Raw genomic sequence first — 16,007 nt, 5'->3', positions numbered from 1 at the left:
GTTTTAAACTTCATACCAAGCCACACAACCAGCTCTCTCTTAGTTGCAACTTGTCCAAGCCAAAGGCAGACAGTATTTTTTTTTAAAACTGAACAATGAAGCCCAGCAGGACCAGGTTTCCTGCAGTTCAGCACACAGGATGAGCTTTTCTGTTCACCTGTTCGAAAGTGGGTAAAAATGTGCTGGTCAAGTCCACGTGCACTCTCCCAAGAATGGCCATATCTACAGTTCTTCCTTTCAAAACACAGAAGAGTGGAGGTAATTACTTTATCAAATCCCTGTTTCGCACCGAGTTTGATGGAGAGAACGGTGTGGTTACAGTTGGTTGTTGGGAAAAAGCGAGAGATATTAAGGGGGCGATTTTCCGGAAGGATTAGGCCAACCCTCTTACGTGTAGGTACTATCTAGTTTACGAAGTCTCCTCCCGGCCCTGGAAAGTGTTGGCTTGTTTGTGTTTGTTTGCTTGACAGGCTTCTTGGTTAGGTTCTGGAAAAGTTTTCCTATTAGTTTCCCCGGATTTTGAGATCGATAAGACTAATTTTAAACGAAGAGAGTTTGGTATCGTTTTAATCTCGTTTGAGCGAGATTTGACTCCGTTGAGTCTTTAGATACTGTTTTGATTAGACAATTTATACTTCGTTTGAAATGTCATGTTGGTAATAGCATCAACATGAATGTAATTTCAATTAGAATTTTGACAAAAAGCTTTGTTCTAAGGGCTTTATCCACGGTGTCAACACCAAACGTAAGAGGAGGAGTTTAACTCCAACTACTTGTACTTAGATTTCTGAGATTAAAAAAAATGTACACCTGGTTTATTAATGGTCCATACTACGAATACAGTCATGCCTCGGTTTTGCACGACTCGATTTTGTACTGCCCTGGTTTTGTTTCGTTCAGCTGCCTCGGTTAAGCACAGCCCAGTGCTTAACCCTCTATTGCCCAATTTTTTTTAAATATTTTTTTTTTATTTTTCCCGCGTTCAGGAGGTCATTTTGAGCAACTTTTGTTCTACGAAAAACTTTACTTCTCTTGTTTTATGTTTTTCTTGTTTTATTTTTAGTATTTTAATTTTCATTTATCTTGTTTATTTTATCTTTGATTTTGGTAGTATTTGGCCTATTTTACCACCTTCGATCATTACATTTTGTCTTTCTAATTTTTTCATCTTTTTACAGCCACTCTGCTCTAGAATAACATTATTTACATTAAAATTGTTAAAAAATGCGTAGAGGCATTGTCTGGGACACTACAAACATTACTGCATACTTCTTTTTATTAAAAAAAAGGAAATTTCAGTCAAAAACACAGCCAAAGTTGACCCCTAAAAATACATTTTTGAAAACATTGTCAAAGTCACATAAAACAAGTCAAACGTCCAACCCATTTTTTTAATTCTAAGAGTTCTTCTCTCCAATGCACAGTGGTCCAGATCGCAAAATTAAGTGGAAACGGATTTTCCGAAAAATGGTGATGTTTTGGAGCTTTGGTGTCTTGAAAAGAGTTGTTGCAACTTTTGGTTTGGTTGGTTCACTGTTAGGGTGATTTTGAAAATCTAACTTTTCAGGAATATTTTTGGGAATTTTTTTGTCTTCTAAAAAGTTGTTGGGTTTGCTAATCCAAGCAATATTGTCGAAGACACCCAAAATTTTATTTCGTAATATACGCATTCTACGACCAAATTTATAGAAAGCATCTGAGGAAACCTTCAAAAATCCGTTTTTTGAACGTGGTAATTCAGGGTTGAGTTTTAGAGAAAATTGATATACGGGGCACTTTTAGAGCTCTAAAAAACAAACAGCTCAACTTGGTCTTAAGGGTCAAAAGTTACAGACATTTTAAGGTAAAAAAGATGCAAATTTGAAACTTCAATTTCTCGAAAAGGCGCAAGCCAAATTTTAAGCATCCGGTTGCATTTGAAAGGGGAGATCCAGCACTACAAACGCTGAAAAAAAATTCGAGGGTGTTTTTCTTTAAGCTCGAGATATCTTCATTTGAAAAAGTCTAATTTTCAAGGGAAAACCATATGAGACCACCCTAACAAAATTCGATTTTTTTTCCAAATATATGTTTTTCCATGTTATTTTGCCCGCTGAATCTGAATCTGTCCTCAGAATTGACCCAAATTGTCAAAAAGTCGATTTTTGGTCATATTTTGGGTTTCCATGTAAAATTTTTGTTTAAACCCAAAATATGACCAAAAATGGGTTGTAGAGGGTTAACTAAAGCACAGAGCTTATGGAATTTTGGCTATATGGGAGACACTGACTATTATTCTATAAAAAATCATCCACTCTTCAAAAAATTGCTATAATTGCATGAAAATTTTCACAAAATTACGTATTTCTCCTGTATTCTAAAAATACAATAATTCTAGAAAAAAAACTCAAAATTATTGTTTTTGCTATACGAGTATCAAATGATCGAGACAGTAATATGTAACACATTTTTTAGAAAGTCGATTTTTTTCACAAAGCTACGTGTTTTTAAAAAAAAATACAAAATAACTGTTTTTTCAAGTCCGGTTGTATGATCTCCATCTAATAAAAACTGAAATTTTGAGTATTTTTTGTAAAAGTACGTAGTTTGGTGAAAAAAAATTATATTTTCAAAAAAAAGTAATCGAAATGTATGAAAAGTTCCCATTTGTTATAACTCTTTGAAAAAAAAAATTAGTACACTTTTTTTAAGTTTTAGTTTTGTGAAAAGCTTGAGTATTTCACCAAAAAATATTGACTATCGAAATGTATGAAAAAATCCCGATCATTTGATACCCATTCTGTGTTTTGCGTTTTTTCAAAAATGTGTGTGTGTGTGTGTGTGTGTGTGTGTGTGTGTGTGTGTGTGTGTGTGTGTGAAAAAACAATAATTTTAAGTATTTTTTCGAGAAAAAAAATGCTTTTTCAAAATACAAGAAAAATATGTATTTTTGTGAAAAATTTCGGTCGAAGTATGTGCTACGCTTCATACAAAATTCTTGAAATTAGTATGAAAATTTTGTTATAAGGGCGAGGGGGCCTAAACATATTTTTTGCGTTACGTAATAAAAATCGCTCCGAATAATGGCTTGAGGAATTTCAGATCCTGAGAGACAAGAAGTTTGTTTAAAAAAAAACAAAGATCCTAGAGTCATCCATAAACCACGTGGACTCTTTTATTAAATTTCAAAAACTTACTTCGAGTAGACAATCGCAAATCTTTTTCTTGTTCAAAATCTTTAAAAATGATTAACGTTTACGTTTATCTTTGATTATATACCTTTTCGTTTGTAAGACAATATTTGTAAAATTGCCTTCAAACGTGTAAATTTACATCTTTTCATGTGTAATTTTGCTAACTCCACACAAATTGAGGATGAGTTACATCGAAATCAAGAGGTTATATTAAGTAAAATTCATGTTGTTACATTTCTTTTTTAAAGTATTATTCACCTCAATCAACAAGCTTTCAATTGAGAGTTTGGGGTATAATTTGGAAAAAAAACATTTAATTTTGACTATATCAAATGTCAGGGCTGAAAATTTTCAAAACTATTTCAATGCAAAAGCTTGGAAAATTTTAAGATATTTTAATTTTCCCAAACAGCCCAATTAAAATAGACCAACTTGAGCCATAGCTATGAAGGTGACATTTTTGCCATTTTTGGCATAAAAATTGTGTTTGCAATTCCGTCATGAAATAACGTATTTTTCCTGTCATGCTCGAACGACGAAACAGCCTACTTTTCTCTACCAAAGCTAACAAAATCGAATAGAAACACTTTTCAAAACAAACGCTAAAAAATTCTAATTTTCAGCACCAAAATGGAAGCTGAAAAGTTTAACTTTTCAGCATTTGTTATGAAAAGTAATTCTTTTTAACATTGTTTTGATTTATACGGTGGATTGACTAAGTACATGGACATTTGACAAACAATTCCATTCAAAGGGTGATTTCGGAATGGCAAAAAATGTTGCTTGGAACTCGTTGCACTATCATCACAAATCTTCTTTTTGCAATATTTTGTATGAATTACTTACCATTTTTTTGTGTGGGAAATCGAAAACTAAACTGGATATTATTTTGTATGGATTATTTTGCAGCAGTTTTTTTTGAGCTTCAAAAAAAAATTAAAAAAAAAATAAATTTGCAACATTGCTCTTGAGGAAAGTTTTGTCTGGGAACTTTTTCGTATTTGGTTGTATTATTTATTATAAACCTTCAATGCTAACCTATAGTTCCATTCCAATAATTTTCGATGAGTCTTTACACCACGTTTTTTATTATAATTGAGTTAAAAAAAAGTGTTGCTATCAAATTCAGCATCAATTTGATTTTTCCTAAAAAAACAATTGAAGATACAATAATCAAAATTTCCAAAAAAATGATAAATAGTCAACAATGTCACAAAAAATTACAACTTTCAGTTATTTTTATTGTCTAAATAATTTAAACATACTATTTTGCTTTTCAATTTGCAACAGCAAGTATCAATTAAGCTAAACCCTCGATTAACAATTTATCTAACCTCAATCTGTCATTTAAATTCTCCCCCATCAACACGACACCTAGCGTGATAACTTCCCGGCAAGCTTAAACAATAAACACCTTTCTCGTGTGCACCCAGTTTCAAACAGTGCCCCAATCTGCTTACATTGCACATCGCGTTGCATAACTTGCAGGCGCAGCAGCAGCGAGCCTCCCCTTAATTGGGTTATCAGGACACTCCCACCGGACGCTGTGTAAAGTGAGGAGGGGGAAGTCACACAACTCCATTTAAAACGTCATTTTATCTAAATCCCCACGTGGCCGTCCACGTGGCATGGTGGTGACTGTGACTGTGGTTAAAATGTGTGGCCTCCCGGGCTGGACTGGCCAGTTAGTTTGCATTTACAGCTTTGTGGCCGCACGGATGTGGTCGGGGCGCATTCCCGAAATGACCCAACGAACCAAAAATGGAAAAGGCCTTTTGGTGCGGACACTTTTAATGAGGAACGCCTCTCCACTGAATTTAGTAGTTTAATTTTCAACTTGGCAATGGTGAAAAGTTGCTGAAATGTTTTTTTTCCTCGAATATAATATTAAAATAATCTTTTTTCAAAAGCATATTAATTATTTCCTTTCGTAACGTTCCATTTGACCAACGAAGCTCGAAATCGATTGAACTTCGGAAATCCCTCCACCCCAGAGTTCGATTCCAACGTAAATAATCACACTGAAAAATGCTTCAAAGTAAGCCGATTCCTTCAAATATCCCAAATATGGCACATTTACCCCATCTCTCGAGATTATCCGATTCCCAAAATGATAAAGTGAAAGCGGCGAAAGATACGGAGTGAAGGGTGGACTTTACCTGTTTTCTACCCATAAACTTGATATCAATTTCCTGCAGTGCCCTAATTTATTGACAAACATTTGAGGACGCCCGGTTGAGGTTAGGGCCAATTTATTTGTGGGGAGCAAAAGGGACCTTTCCGGGGTTCGGAAAGGGAAATGGGATTCAATTTAGCGTAGAAATTGTTTTTTTTTAATATCTTTTCTCTTGGAAAAATGAGACAGAAACAAAAAAGAACAACAGAACAACAGAACAACAGAACAACAGAACAACAGAACAACAGAACAACAGAACAACAGAACAACAGAACAACAAAAGACAAAAAAGACAAAAAAGACAAAAAAAAGACAAAAAAGACAAAAAAGACAAAAAAGACAAAAAAGACAAAAAAGACAAAAAAGACAAAAAAGACAAAAAAGACAAAAAAGACAAAAAAGACAAAAAAGACAAAAAAGACAAAAAAGACAAAAAAGACAAAAAAGACAAAAAAGACAAAAAAGACAAAAAAGACAAAAAAGACAAAAAAGACAAAAAAGACAAAAAAGACAAAAAAGACAAAAAAGACAAAAAAGACAAAAAAGACAAAAAAGACAAAAAAGACAAAAAAGACAAAAAAGACAAAAAAGACAAAAAAGACAAAAAAGACAAAAAAGACAAAAAAGACAAAAAAGACAAAAAAGACAAAAAAGACAAAAAAGACAAAAAAGACAAAAAAGACAAAAAAGACAAAAAAGACAAAAAAGACAAAAAAGACAAAAAAGACAAAAAAGACAATAAAGACAATAAAGACAAAAAAGACAATAAAGACAAAAAAGACAAAAAAGACAAAAAAGACAAAAAAGACAAAAAAGACAAAAAAGACAAAAAAGACAAAAAAGACAAAAAAGACAAAAAAGACAAAAAAGACAAAAAAGACAAAAAAGACAAAAAAGACAAAAAAGACAAAAAAGACAAAAAAGACAAAAAAGACAAAAAAGACAAAAAAGACAAAAAAGACAAAAAAGACAAAAAAGACAAAAAAGACAAAAAAGCCAAAAAAGACAAAAAAGACAAAAAAGACAAAAAAGACAAAAAAGACAAAAAAGACAAAAAAGACAAAAAAGACAAAAAAGACAAAAAAGACAAAAAAGACAAAAAAGACAAAAAAGACAAATAAGACAAAAAAGACAAAAAAGACAAAAAAGACAAAAAAGACAAAAAAGACAAAAAAGACAAAAAAGACAAAAAAGACGTCACCGAATTAAATGTTCAATATTTTATAGCGTATAATCAATTCGCTTCCGGGTGAGGAGTGGAACGCACCGCGGGCAGGTGTGTCAACACCACAAAACAGGAAGCCATTATGGTCAAGTATTTGCGTGCGTGTGCGTGTGTTTGTGTGCATATTTAATACACCGATGCTAATGATATTCTGATGGTAAATTTTGGGAATGGTTGTGATGAATTTGCATTTGAGGTTGCAAATGATGGGTTTGAATTTGCATGGTAATTAAATATTGATTTTTTGAGCGGTCAATCAAATATTTGGAATTGGTCCACCATGCAGCTATTAAAAAAAAAAGGGATTGGTCAGTTAGAATCGAGTTTGCTGATGGTATTCCTTTTTCAAAATGTAACAATCATTTGAGTTGTCACCAAAAATAGTATTTTCTCGACCATTTTTGCAAAAATGCCGTAAATATCGTGTAGATAATGAGCTCAAAATTTTAAATCTCGAACAATCTATCATGAAAATTTCTCCTTTACAACTTTGCCCAAGACACCCAGCCCTAAAACTTGCCAATCTACGCAACTTTGTCCTAGACACCAAAATTTTATCTCGCAATCTACGCCTTCTGCGATCAAATTTAGAAAAAAGCATCTGAGCAAAGCAATATCCGTTTTTTTAACGTAGCAATTCAGGAATTTTATGTGATAGCCCTGATTATGACTAAAAATGGATTTTTGTTGACGCCTAAGCTCAATTCTGAGGGCAGATTCAGATTCAGTGAGCTAAATTAATTGGAAAGAAATTTGATTTAAGAATAAAACATTGCTTCTTGAAGAACAAATTGAAAAAAAATGTCTGAAAAGTGAAATTCATCCGTCAAAATCAATCATCATCTCCACTTTCACTTTTCCTCGTCGTAAAAAAAATGTCATTGACCAAGATAAAGTTCCCATCCCCACCACACGTGCAAACCCACAAAATGTCAACAACAACGTCATCAACGGTGCCAACTGTCACATTTCAAGGCTCGTGCCCTCTTGCCTTCCCAACCCAAACGATTCCAAGTCACCAGACACCGAAATCCAATTTAGCCGTCCGCTCTGTGTTTTTACGAGTGTGTGTGAGTTTGTCATTCAATAATTCCCCCACCACACGTCGTCGCGTGTGCGCTTGCATGTGTGTGCGTTTAAACTATCCCCCCTTCTCCTCAACAACCCCCCTTCAATTCCATTATTCATGCACGCGTTCAATCCGCCAATCCACCATAACGAGAAACGACCGATCAATACTGTCCGCCACACCACACTTCCTCTTCCTGCTCCACAAACACATTATTATGGCCAAGCAATTCAAACAAACAACCCTCGAAAAAGCGAACGAATATGAGTGCAATGGTACACGGTGGCCTCGGCCCAAAAGAAGAGGTTCAAGGATAATAACCACGTCCGTCCCGCCACCAGCAACGTCACTTTGCAAAAAAATGAAAAGAAGCGAAAGCCCTCTCTGTTTGTTTACAGCGGTACCGCAAACACGCTATTTTTAGCCGTCACTCAGTCCCGCAACCCCACTAACATTCCTTCCCTTTCCTCCTTCTTTCGTTTGTGTTCTCTTTCTCGCGTTTCCCACTCTCCACAGTTGGCGAGTGAGAGTGTTTGCGTGTTGCCGTCATTTAGGCGCCGAAATAAAATACAACCACGGCTCTTCTTCCTTTTCTTCCTTGTTTGGCAGTCTTTCTTGGCAGGATTTTTGCTAGTTTTCGCGAGTGCGCGCTCCGTTTGAAATCATAACCGTAAATACATTGGAGAGGGGGAAAACTAGTTGGCGCTAATAGCGTTTGTGCCAGTGTGTTTGTGTGCCAGCAGGGAGACATAGTTTAAAGTGGGTTCTCGGGGCCCCTGGCAGACGGCCAGACAGTTAAGGATAGTTCCTACCCAGAGTGTGACGTTGGCACCGTAGTTGTGTGTTGAGCCCGGAGGCGATATTGAATGGCGAGGGGGGACACACGTTCAAATTGATAGATTGTTATGCTTTTGGGGAGTTATGTTTGGCATAAATTCAAGTAAACAGGGATGTTATCGGTTGGCAATGCTTGTTTGCAGGGTGAAATATCAGATGGAATGATAATATTGAGATAAATTAGTTTTTTTTTGTACAGAGATTGTAAGAATGTTGAACTATTTTATAAACTATAAAAGAGGCTGAAAACCACTCACTGGAACACTTTTTTATGTCAACATGATACCATTTTTTAATTCATTAGCTTGTTTAACCCAACCCGACCCACAGCGGAAAAATATCGAGAAAAAGACGATTACGTTCACACCTCGGAACGCGGCTGGTTTTTGAAGTCCTGCCAAGTCTTTTCTTATGTGAAAAAGTAGTGGGAATCTATCGGACTCCTACATGCATAATAGGGAGATGGCGTCGCTATTTTTAGACCACACTTTCCACTTTTTCTCATCGAAACCGACTACTTTATCGACTTCATTTTGCTGGGCGAGATAGGACGCCGTCTATTTTTAGACGATGACTCAGCACTTTTACACTCTTGCGCTTCAAAAAACCAGGTGGCAGCACGATGTAACGCCACGTCCCTATGAGTGGACCGCGGGAAACCGAGGTGTAGAGGTAAGCGTGGTTGCCTCTCACCCAGTCAGCCTGGGATCGATCCCAGACGGTCCCGGTTGCATTTTTCGAGACGAGATTTGTCTGACCACGCCTTCCGTCGGACGGGGAAGTAAATGTTGGCCCCGGTCTAACCTAGAGGGTTAGGTCGTTAGCTCAATTCAGGTTTTGGAGTCGTCTTGCTGGGTCCTGCCTCGGTGGAGTCGCTGGTAGGCAGTTGGACTAACAATCCAAAGGTCGTCAGTTCAAATCCCGGGGTGGATGGAAGCTGAGGCGTAAAAAAAGAGGTTTGCAATTGCCTCAACAATCATCAAACAAACCATCAGATACTTAGTTTCGAGTAGGAATCAAATCAAAAAAATCAAACCATCCACATTAACGACCCCCGGGTCTTTTGTGGTCTCTATTGCAAGTTTCTGCTCGAACTTAGGAGTCCGAAGGCTTGAATGGGGAGAGCGCCCAAACCTCTTTTACTCCAAGGAACCTTCCACCCCAGTGTTTGAACTGACGACCTTTGGATTGTGAGTCCAACCGCCGCCAGCGATTCCACCGGAGTAGGCTTGGTTTGGTGTGTTGTTTGTACTTTGGCATGGAAACGACTCCTACACCTGGAATGACTTAACGGCCTAACAACCAAGACCGGGACCGACATTTTACTTCCTCTTCCGATGGAAGGTTGCAGCAGATGGGAATCGAACCCAGAATTATCCGCTTACAAAGCGGACAGCGTAACCATTCGGCCACGCACTGCCAGTAGGAATCTCGCAATCGAAATCGGCAAGGCAATGCTGTAGAGCGAATAATTTAGATTTGATTTTTTTTTTGAAACTTTGGACACAATGAGTCTGCGCTATATGTGAATTTTTCATATTTTTTAGGGGATCAAAAAATCATTTTTTTGCGCTTGAATTTAGGATGGTGTAAAATCTTGTTCCCGAGCTATGAGGACCGTTTTTGGATATGAAATTAAATATGCAATCGAAAATTACTTTCCCTTTTTTCCAAATAAAAAGCAACGCTTTCAATTTTTCACTGTTTTATTTTTTGCAGTTTAAAAATACTTAATGAAAGAAAATCACCTCTGCTTAAAAATATTTTCAAAATGCTTAGAAGATTTCTAACAATTTAACTCTCAATATCTTGGTCTTAACTCACGCAAGAGTTATCTTTTTTAGTCCCCTAAAACATATCAAAACATTTTAAAACTTAAAAAAAAAAATACGTATTTTGATACATTATCATTTAGTGAGAGCAACTCGTTACGAAATCGGCCGATTTCGACCATTTTAATTTTTTTGTATTTTTTGATTTGACTTAAACTTTGTGGGGGCCTTCCCTATGACCAAATAAGCTATTTTGCGTCATTGGTTCACCCATACAAGTCTCCATACAATTTTGGCTGCTGTCCATACAAAAATGGTATGTAAATATTCAAACAGCTGTAACTTTTGAGTGAATTCTCTGATCAATTTGGTGTCTTCGGCAAAGTTATAGGTATTGTTGAGGACTTTTGAGAAAAAAATAGGTACACGGAAAAAAAATTTGCAGATTTTTTATCAACTTTTTTTCACTAAAACTCAATTTCCCAAAATACATATTTTTTTATTTTCAAGATTTTTTGATATGTTTTAGAGGACAAAAATCCGCAACTTTTGAGCCATAGAAAAACATGGTCAAAAAATTTGCCGCCGAGTTATGAATTTTTAAAAAAACAATGATTTTTGGAAAAAATCGAAGTTTTATGCCAAAACAAGTTTGACATTATTTTTTAATGCAAAATTGAATTTGCAATCGAAAAGAACTTAACAGATTTTTTGATTTTCAAGATATAGCCACCGAAAGTTTGATTTTAACGAAATATTTACAGTTTTTCAATTTTTAAAAACAGTGACCATAAGACCATAAGTGCTATAAAACTGTCTAAGAGACATTGAAGATTGGACCTCGGGTTGCTGAGATAGAGCCGCTTTAAGAAAAAGAGCACAAAAATTGAAGTTTTCTTAATCTCACCAAAATAACCCACCATTTTCTAATGACGATATCTCAGCAACTAATGGTCCGATTATCAATGTTAAAACATGAAACATTCGCGAAATTTTCCGATCTTTTCGAAAAAAATATTTTGAAAATTTTTATATCAAGACTTACATTTTAAAAGGGATAAACATTGAATATTACGCCCATTTAAAATGCTAGTCTTGATTTAAAAAATTGGATGATGTATTATGATGATGTCTTGAAGTTTTGCATCATTTGCGGCTTTGTTTTGTGGAATAAATTTTGCTATATTGACCAAAAACCCAAATAGGAGGGCCGAGGTACCCCAACGAAATCCAGAATATCTCTGGTAAAAGTGGACCATATTTGTCGCCCATCTGACAGTTAAAAATATAGACAAATCTGGATCTTTTGCAACCAGAAGCATCCAAATCGATCAATTCACCAAAAGTTATGAAATTTTTAAGAAAAAAATAGGGGTCAAATGACTACCTGAGCCACATACGTGGAACTCCGTACAAATTCTCTCTCAAAAAGTGGGCCCGGAAAGATTTGTCTAGTGGTATAATAAGGATTTTGTCCACGACATTGTCATGGCATCCTTTGACCAAAGAAATTTCACTATACCAGATAGACAGAAACCAAACGTAAACAATCAAGCTCTGCTCTACGCTAAGCTAAGCTCTACGGATGCGAAAAATTGTATTTTTTAATCGCAGCTGAGAGGTATTTTCAACTAAAACATTTCAGCAAGTAATATTACTGAAATCTTACTGTAGAAGCTTCCTTTAAGTCACATAGGAAAAGTTGCTGACCCCGTCAAGCTGCTTGAAGAAACACGACTGTCTGTAGTACATGTCCAATGACCAATCACCAAAAACATTAGCAGCAACTCCACAAATTTTGTTAGATTTATACTTGCGTGAAACCAATATGGAAAACTTATAAGTACACAGAAAAAAAAGTGTAAAATTACACATCACTGAATCGATGTTATTAACGTAAAAGAGCATAATGTAAAATTGAAATCCAACTTAAAGTGTTGAATCGCACATAAAGAGGGTTCATGTAAAATTAAATCGAACGTAAATCATGTTTCTCATTTAAATGGAGATTATTTTTTGCCATTTCACAACTTTTGAATTCAGAAAAGCATGTAAATTCTTACTCGATGTAAAATTTGCGCTACGTAAATGTTAAAGTCATATAAATTTTCATCAAAACATTTGCTGTTCTTGTCAGTGACAGGTCAACATTATTGACGATTGTGGAGAACTGTGCGGATGTGTTTTGAAGAGATTTTTTTTGTTTGATTGTCAAATGCTCTGGACTCAGGTGTATGTTTTGTAAACAAAGGAGTTAAGGACAATATTTAGTTACGGCTGTAACCGGGAGGTAAAAACAATCAACACAGCAAATACTGTTGTAAACAAAACATTATTGGCCTTCCGGAGGTCTTTGACGTCAGCAGCAATGAGTCCGCAATCTCTTCCAAACCGGAGCTGGCAACTTCTGGCTTGGAAGGAATACGTTAGGCCTTCCGGTTATGTTGCAGTGGGTGAAACCGGTAAACAATCTTTCATAGCAAACTAATATTAACTTACAAAATAATAAAGTTCTTTTCGTCTCATGCAGCTTCTCCAGCAGTTTTGCCATTCCTGGCGATCACACGGTTGACTTCCGGGTGTATTTCGGCGGCCGTTGTGGCGAAAAGTTCATCTTAAACAGCGTTCAGGCATCTCCGTCTGCGGTCGGGCAGCTCCGTCTGGTCGTAGGTTCAACGCAGTTTTGCCATTCGAGCTGGTAACAGGAGATGTCACCCGGTCGACTTCCGGGTGCATTTTGGAGGCCTTTGTGATGCAAAATTCATCTTAAACAGCACGGTCGGGCAGCCCGCCTGGTCGCAGGATCTGTGGCGTATTCCTCCAGGTTGTTAGCGCTGACCGGCCGGAAGAGCTCTCGCGCTCAATCTACGTGAACAGGTGGTGCAGCCGCGCCCGGAACGGTTTTCCCACTCTCTGGATTTTTCATTGATCATAACTCAGCGTTACGATTCCGTTACATCGAGTTCCTTCTGGCTGCTGGATATGAACAGGATCTGACCATCGAAGAAACTGATCGTCTCACATTTTTCAATCAGTATTGTATTAAAAATTACCTTTTTCTATAGTTTGCCTTCGGTTTGAGAGAAGCATCTTGTTCAAAGTTCGGCTTTTTTTTAAAAAACGCTGTTTAAAACTATGCGAAGGAAATATTTGAAAAAAAAAAATGCAAAATTTAATCTTAACCATGACAGATCAAAAGCAAAAGTTTGTTGACAGCTTACACTTCGAAGAAAAAATAGTGAAAAAAGGTTGAACTAGAATTCAACATGCATTCTAGTACCTCTAGATATTCATATTCAAAGCAAGACTTACCTATTTTAGGGTTCGTCTACTGAAAAATGATTTCGAATAAAAATGTTTTTAGATACCAAATAAATCTCAAAGCATTCACTTTTTCCGATTTTAATTGCTCATTTGTGTAGCTAATATTTTGGTTACGTTTTAAAACATTTTTGAAACAAACATTTAAAAGTTTTGTTTCCTCGAAGACCAATATTTCATATATACTTGTTTTTTTTAATATGGTCGCCAAAAATCAAATAAACTTTTTTTTTTTGCTTTTTGGGTGTTGGGTGGGTGTTATTGAATATCCCTTTAATCAAGGCGTTTTTTTTGCCACCGGTTTTCACCAATAGACGAATCCAGTTTGAAATGGCCGCTAGGTGGCCAATGGTGTTAGAAATGACAGCTTCCATGTATTTGAATATGGGAGCTCAGGAAAACTCAATTTTTAAGCAATAAAATTATTATTTATGATAAAAGTATTGATTGATTAGGTGCACAAAATGTGTCTAGAATATTATTAAAAATAAAAACTGCTCGAAAAATTTGCATTCGAGATAAGAACACCATTCGATTCAGCAGGAATTTTGGGCACCAAAAAAATATAGTTTTCATATGTTAAGTATTTTATTTTAAAAGAAAATTAACAAAAAGTATGAAAATCGAGACATTTAGTATGGGAGCTGTCAAATCTCTCACCATCAAAAAGCAGCGTTGAGCTTCCGCTGGATTTGTCTATGGCTCTTACGTCCTTTTGAAAACTAATCAGATAAATTTGATTGACCGTGCACAATTCTACCATTACTCTTGCAGCGTGCACATTTTGTTTTGATTCCTTTCGTTTTCTTCTTTTGCATTATTTAGTGCGCCGCCTGCTGCGATTTTGGCGAGTGAATAAAATATGATTTTGTGGGAGTGATATCAACAGTTCTAGATAGTCCAGAGTAGATTAAGACCCGGCACCGGCGTTTTGGAGATTTCCGGAACACGAAGTTCGGTGGCCTGGTGAGGATTTGACAAGAGTTTGAAAATTTGTTTAGTTTTAGTTGTTTAGTTTAATATAAATAAGAGTTTGAGTTATTTTTCCTTGTTGCTACAGATGCTAACTATTCGGATGAAGCCTTCAAACGACGAGTTAATTGGCCAAAGATTTTCCTGCAGGTATGCATCTGAGTTCGTTTTTATTTAAATGTGTTATTCTTTATGATTTTCTTTAAATTTAACAGTAAGTGAATCGACCTGATGCGGTCTCCAGCGCCACCGCTAACATGCCGCGCAACACCTGAAAAACGCAGTCCAAGATTGTGCCCTGCAACCTGGCGTTCTGGATATCGCTTCGCTACTTGTCTCCATGTGAGCACCGTGCCGGAAGTCTCCTCTCATGAAACGAAACCTATCCCGTTCTGTTTCCTATCGAGAGTCGTCATCGACGGAACGCTTGGCTTGGCCTGGATGGACACGAACATGCGTAACGTGATTTCCACACGTGGGTGATTTCGCACGAGGAGCAAAATCGATCATACAGGTGAGTGACCATTCTGTTGAGACGAATCGACTGACTCGCAGGACTGCTTCGCCATCGGCATGCTGTCCGAGTGCTTCAGCTTCTAAAGGTGTTCACCGCTAACATGACCGACAAGCTGCGAATCTTCGGTCGTGCGTGTAGGATCGCAACAACGATAAGATAGTCCTCAACGGCAACGTGTGCTTGAAGAAGTTACTTGCAAATTAAGCAGATATATAATTTTAACTCTTTCTGTTTCCAGGCACATAGTGAAAATATTGGCCTCGCTTTGGCGGAGTCCGGAATCACCACCAACAGTCTGCCTTTGTTCAATACCTGCTCCTGCGGACTCTGAAAAGATCCAGGCCGTATTCCGCCGCCTGAGCGCCATCTACCGCTAGGGTACCTGATACCGCTGCTGAGTGCTGATCGTCGACCTGCAGGTGCAACATAGCTGTGATGTCACGATCAAGATTGAATTCTTCGAATTCTTTTACTTGAACTTATTTCTTTCAGAGTGTCCCGATTTGGTGTTCAACTTTGTCAAGCAGATTAGCAAGGACTTTCCGGAAAAGTTTTCCGATGTGGTGCGTAGCGACGCGTTACGCGTGCTCCTGGGGCACGAACTGTACGTGTCCTATATCAACCCTCACTTGCAAAACTGCGTGCTCCACGTAGAGCTCAAGATCGTTTAGGTTTAAAAAAAACCGTATTGCTAGAATCACCTTCTGTCAGACTTTGTTATGGTCGAGAAAAGCATAAGCTCCAGTAATCTTTTTTTCTTTAAATGTGTTCAAACGATTCTTTAATATTAATCTTTTGTGAATTCCGTTTGATCATTTAAATCATATCTCGTTTAAATACTAATTCAATGCTCCGTTGAATCTGTTTTCTGTTGTAATTTTCAAACACTTTCTTTGCTGAGCAGATCTGTTTTTGAGATTTTAAATATTTCAAACCTGATCAAAT

General features: G+C 36.7%; 1 protein-coding gene and 1 long non-coding RNA gene across 9 annotated transcripts in view; one reads left to right on the top strand and one right to left on the bottom strand.

The window, feature by feature from the left end:
- LOC120423869 (fasciclin-1) overlaps positions 1–16,007 on the bottom strand; it is a 634,253-nt gene that overhangs the window by 300,207 nt on the left and 318,039 nt on the right. The window lies entirely within an intron of this gene.
- LOC120430728 (uncharacterized) lies at positions 14,821–15,991 on the top strand. The gene is made up of 3 exons (XR_005607718.2): positions 14,821–15,059; positions 15,301–15,499; positions 15,555–15,991. It is a non-coding gene; the product is annotated as an uncharacterized LOC120430728 (long non-coding RNA).

Source organism: Culex pipiens, chromosome 1 (assembly GCF_016801865.2).
Source record: "Culex pipiens pallens isolate TS chromosome 1, TS_CPP_V2, whole genome shotgun sequence".
In the NCBI taxonomy this organism is placed as follows: Eukaryota; Metazoa; Arthropoda; class Insecta; order Diptera; family Culicidae; genus Culex; species Culex pipiens.
This window is presented reverse-complemented; position numbering and strand designations above follow the sequence as displayed.